Below are 6,166 nucleotides of genomic sequence, written 5' to 3' on the forward strand. Positions count from 1 at the left end.
ATCCGTCTCCTCCACTAGCTTGTGAACTGCTTGAGTACAATTACTCTGTGACACCTAGCACGGTGCCTGGTGCAAATGGTTAGCACTAAATCATTCTTGTTCAATCTGAATTTTAGTTGCAAACTGATGGAAAACAACTGTGTGCAAAGAAAATTTTCCTTTTCTTATCCATCCAAATAGATTTTTGGAACCCTTGCCCTCCTAGGGTTTTGGGATATCAGGGCTGCCCTCCCAGGCCTAACTGAGCCCACACAACCAAGAAACCAGTTCTTGTCCATCTAGCTAGGGAGACAGCAAACATGGGGCAATGATTTTAAAAGATGCATGCTCAAAATACACTTAATATTAAAACCATGAGATGAGCCCCTTTTGGTTGTCATTCCAAGTGCACTTCAGGATCTTGCAATATTTCAGGTTCATTTTCACTGGGTTGACTTTCTGATTTTTTTTAGAATGGATTTCCATGGTATACAGTGAAGAGGCCAGCACACAGTGCTAGCATGGTGCCTGGCAAATAGCAGATGCCCAATAGATTTTTACTGATGAGCAAATTAGGCGACCCCCCAAAATTCAAAATAAGAGAGTCCAAGAGAAAAATTCACCTAGTATGGTTGAAACTTAGCCAAGGAATTATCCATTAAACTTTGTGAACATTTTAGGAAAACCCTGATTTACCATAATAATAATTTGAAATATTATTTAATTGGGTATTATTCACTACAGTTAGAATTCAGTAACCAATCAAGTAGATTGTGTCCTCTTTGAATGAAGTTAGGTTGAACAGAAGTGGACATTTCTGTTAACTTGATAAGACTGAAAACCAGCCCTTGAACTTGAATAAATGTTCTAAGTTATTTTTGATGTTGTTGTTAGGTTCCATCAAGTCAATTCCGACTTACAGAGACCCTATGTACAAGAGAATGAAACACTGACTGGTCCTGCACCATCCTCACAATCGTTGCTATGTTTAAGCCCATTGTTGCACCCACTGTGTCAATCCATCTTGTTGAGGGTCTTCCTCTTTTTTGCTGACCTTCTACCTTAGTTTGTGAGATTTTTTTGGGGGGGGTTATCCTCCTGGCTGTCTAGCAATACCTTCATCTCAGATGTCCCTCTGTTAAGCTAAATAATGAGCAGAAACTAAATATAGTCCAGCAACACTTGATATGTATAAAATATCCTGGGGTTATCTGAGGAACATACCCAAAACTCTTCAATACCAGCAATCTTCCGTGTGTCCATAACCGGGAGATGCTGTCATTTGGAACTATGACAGTAAAACCAAGAACTCACTAGCATCGGGCCATTTCAGAGAGTTTAACTAGTTCTTTCTGTGGAGTTCTAGTATCATTAAATCACTGGAAACCATCAAAGCTTCTTGTAACATAGTTTTCCAATACATGACTAATTATCTACATTTAGGACCTCTGATTTTTAGGTAATCCCTCACTAGAATGATTAAGTGACCGAATAATCGGAAGAAATTGTTAACAGAATGGCTTGTTTCTGGTGGATAATGACCTATTGCAAATAAGAATTAAGATAGGATGCTGATGTTACACAATTGATGGTGTTGATGCCAGCCATTAATTCTGATCAGTATAATTTTGTGGCGTTAATGAAAACGGACATAGCGGACAGCTTTCACAATGTAGGTCTTTCACAGTGTAGATCTCACTGCCGCATGGAAAACCAATGTCCCCTGAATAGGAAATGTCCATCCCGAGCCAACAGACCTAACTCCATGTGTGGATTGCACCTCTAGAGCTCAGCAAGTAACAAACTTTTTTTTTCTTCCTTTTACTGAGACATTTTATCTTACAATCCAATCTTCAGAACTTGTCTTGATTAATACAGGTTTGCTAACACGGATGCCACTAAGTCATATACCTTGCAAAGAGCCAGTTGGAGTAAAAATTCATATATCTCCTACAGAAAAGCTCTTCAAAACTCCCAGCACAATATTCAAATAAATTAATCTTCTGTGATACCCTAATGCTTTTCTCATACACTGGTCTTCCTTGTAATTGCCCTGGTCTAGGATTTTTTCTATTACATCAATTTAATGGAAGCAAGATTCCTGCTTCAAAACTGCACCATAGGTATAGAAGATGTTGTTCTAATGCTCATTATTAGTGTTGGAGAGAATAGTTTGTAAAATATACCTCACTAAACCAGCTCATCAAGTCAGCATCAACTCATGGCAACCCAATGTGTGTCAGAGTAGAACTGCGCTCCATAGGATTTTCAGTGGCTGATTTTTTGGAAGCAGATCACCAGGCCTTTCTTCTGCATTGCCACTGGGTGTACTCAAATCACCTACCTTTTGATTAGCAGCCGAGTGTGAAAAGCAATCTTTACTACTATTCTTTTCCATTTAATAATAAAAAAATCTAAAGAATATGTACTAATATCTGTTTGCTAACCTCTAAAGCTAGTAATTATCCATTTAAAATCAGTAACAATAAACTCTAAGAAAATTTGTCCCAGTTTTACAAACAGTGATTCAAGATGGCCAAACTCTCCCCACCCTTCCTTGAACTACGTCAAGACATCGCTGTAAAAAAATGAATACTGTATTAACACTGAGGTGTGGTTATTAAACTGTACCCTCATGGAAACAGAAAGCTGACCGTAAACTGCGCAATTCAAGAGTAGACTGATTTTAAATGCATTGAGTATTTAATAAACCTATACGTGGTGCTTTGATTTTTAAATTATATAAAAGTCTTTTGCTACATTTTCTACTCTGAGCACCTACCACAAAGTCTGGCATATAATTAGTGTTCAAAAAATGCCAATTGAATGAAAGGCTCAGAATTTTTTAATATGAGGCTGGTGAGAAACCCTTTGAAGCATCCACTAGGTGGCACACAGGGACCATGTTTCACGCATTAAACGCCCACAGACCCTCCTATTCTTAAGAGTAAATAAAGAGCTGCATTATTAATTTACACCATCGCGTCGTCCACTCTACACCTAATATTTGTTTAACCAGCTGTTTCCTCTAATCCTCCTTAAACATTATTGATTAAAATCCTAAGTATGTTCAGGTCCTCACCCCTCCCCACATTTCCCCAAGTTCGTTTTGTTATCTTTAAACGACAGGCTAAGCCTATCGGACGACGTAGACCAAGTACTTTGGTTACCAATAATGGGGGCAAGGTGTCCAAAAATTAATTAGAAGCAACAGAAGATCATCATATAAAAGTGATTTTCAAATTTGCTTTGCATCCGGTTGAAATTTTAATGGATGGGAATACCATTATCTTAAAAATGTAATATGGAAAATAAAGCACGCATGGGCAAAAGAAAACTCGTGTTTTCTGAAGAAGGCAGTTTTCTGAATATGACTCTTGTTCATTTTTATAAAGATGAAGTGTAGTTCTACCTGAAGATTCTAAAGACCTCTTCAACTGCTCAGAAAATACCAGTATTCCACACCCCAAGAATCTAAAAGACAGGACTGTTTAGTAGACCATTTACTCATAAAGTATCTTCTTCAGGCTCTGAGCCTATTTATCCTGGATGTGTTACTTGCTCCCAAAGGAAGGAAAGGAAGTGAAACCACTAGGGATATAATGAATTGATTCTTCTGTGTGAAAGTCTCTTCAGTACTTCTAAATTACAGTGTCAGTCATTCCTCTGAGAGACAGGGCTTTCCTGAAAATAAATGGCTCACTTTATAAGAACATGGTGTTCCTCTCCTGTCCCTTATAGAAAGCCCAGGTTTACTGGGCACTCTTGTGAGAAGTACCAGCCTCTGGGTACATTCCCCTGTGGCCCAGTGATCTCTGGAAGTTGTTGGTTTTCTCTTGCTCACTTAGTAAGCTTTAAGCAATATTAGCTCTCTTTACCTAGTTTTCCTATGTTTAAACTGTTTCCAATTTGGTGAAGAGATTACCCAAATATGTAGACTCATTCTCTTTGCTGAAACAATTAAATTATTAAGAACAGATAGTACGAAACTGATTACCCATTGCCATTGAGTAGATTTCAACTCATTGCAATCCTATAGGACAAAGTAGAGCTGCTCCATTGAGTTTCTGAGGAGCGCCTGGCAGATTTGAACTGCTGACCTGTTGGTTAGCAGCCATAGCACTTAACCACTACGCCACCAGGGTTTCCATGAAACTAATTAGAGACTTAAGGCTCAATGGTTCTTTGGCATACATTCTGTTTCACTAAATGGGAGGAAAAAACGGCTTTTATTTGAATAAACAGAACTAAAGTTAAGAACTGATGCGAAGATTATGAAATATCACACTAAAAGTTATCCAGAGAGCAACTGTGATATATTTTTGGTAGAACAATATTCTTATTTCATGATTCCATTAAAATATTAAAGTCACTGAAGTGTGTATAAAATTGCTGTGAATTTAGTGCACTGAAATAATCAAATAGAAATGGTTACCAGAAACTGCATTTGTAATGTATAAATATTATATTTCACTTAGAAATTAATTCACAGGCTTCATCTCTTAAGAACCGTTAGCTTCCAAGAAGGCAGCCGGTATGTTTGATTTTATGACATCACACTGGAACATGTACAGGAACACTTTCCATCCTAAAAATTCCCAAATGTACTGACCACTTCATGTATTTTTCCAGTGATAAATGAAAATAAAACAACTTATTTTCCAAATAATAAAATGTCTTATTTTGAACACAGCAGTCATATTCAATGAAAGAAAACAACTTCCATCTAAGTCCAAAAGAGTTCAGGTCTCCTTTGGGTGGTGAACGGCCTCAACATATAAATAATTCCTTTAAGCCATGTTTAAAAGTAATCTTAACAACTATGATTTTGAACAAATTTTCAGCACGTGAAGATTATCCATCAACATCATTATACATAGAAATGCATCAGAACTCTATGGTTTTAATTTCATAATTAGCTAGAGAAACCTGGACCAAAAATGGTAACATCTCAAAGACTGTTAATCTAACAGGTATTACATATGACGGCAGTAACTTTTTTTCCCACATAAACTAATACAGCCCCTAAAACAAAACTCATAAATCTGGACTGGACATTTTCAGTCCTCAGCTCTTCCTTTAGCCTATACTATTCTTTTTGATCTCAGGTGCTATAAAAATGCTGAAATACAGATGGAAAAGTCACCACTTGGAAACCAGGAACCAACCATATTCACAGTAGCACTAGCAAAAAGCCTGGATACTAGAGCTAATGTTTTTCATAAATTTAGACTAAGCCTGTTTATTGCAATGCAGTACTTTATCTGACAAAATGAACCTTAAAAATTAAAAAGAAAATGTTGTGATGTCATGCTAAATCCCCCAAAAATTAAAAAAAGTTTAATGTATACATATACAATGATATGTATTGTTTTCTGAAAGCTTTATGGCACCAAAGTTTGACCCAAAGAGGAAAACAAAATTATGGAAGTTTTACCTTTTCCTGAAATCCAGAAAGCGCAGATGCTCTCAAGTCCTGCTGATGTTGGAACCTGGAGATCAAGTGAAGCTAGCGCTCTTTCCCCTCACCTTAAGTTTGTCTCTGGGAGAGTGTGTGTGCGCGTGTGTGAGTGTGTGTGTGTGCAGAATGTCTCTTTGTGGCTCTGGATGGCAGAGGTCCTGATCCTGGGAAGAAGGAGGCACTTTCTCACCAAGAGCAGAAGAAAAGCAAAGCGTCACCAGGCAAGTTCTCCTACCAGATCCCCTAATTACAGCCTAACGTGCACTTCATGCAAACTTCAGGGAGGAAGGGAGGGGCAGCGCTGTGCCCAGACCTTGTAAAACAGCAGCCTCTTAGATGACTTTCCTTTCTGCTCAGATCCCCGACTGTCCCGCTCTGGGGTTCAGGAAAAGCGGCAGCTGCAACCACAAGCCCTCCACCCACACCACACCTCCTGCACTCTCACCACTCTTAAGTCTGTCCAGAGTGGGTGGGTAAAGGGGTTCAGTGAGATGATCTGTGGGGCAGCGGTGTGAGGCAGACTCTCCAGGACAATTTTCGCCTAGTCTTTTTTTTTTTTTAAGCCTGTGCTTAAAAGGAAAATTCAAGGGTAGAAGAGGTCCTCTCTTTCCCGCCTTTCCGCCAGCCTCTAAGATGATTGAAGATAACAAGGTAGAGAGACAGTTATGACAACAGATAAAGTTTCCAAAATTGGAGATGCCCTACCACCCCAACTGCCAGAAGCCT

General features: G+C 38.5%; 1 protein-coding gene across 1 annotated transcript in view; it reads right to left on the reverse strand.

The window, feature by feature from the left end:
* HAPLN1 (hyaluronan and proteoglycan link protein 1) overlaps window positions 1-5,496 on the reverse strand; it is an 87,135-nt gene extending 81,639 nt beyond the window's left edge. The window contains exon 1 of the mRNA XM_049867118.1: window positions 5,417-5,496. The gene's annotated coding sequence lies outside the window, so the exon portion shown is untranslated. The remainder of the gene's footprint in view (window positions 1-5,416) is intronic.
* Window positions 5,497-6,166: the final 670 nt, after the last annotated feature.

The sequence above is a fragment of the Elephas maximus genome, chromosome 2 (assembly GCF_024166365.1).
Source record: "Elephas maximus indicus isolate mEleMax1 chromosome 2, mEleMax1 primary haplotype, whole genome shotgun sequence".
Classification (NCBI taxonomy): domain Eukaryota; kingdom Metazoa; phylum Chordata; class Mammalia; order Proboscidea; family Elephantidae; genus Elephas; species Elephas maximus.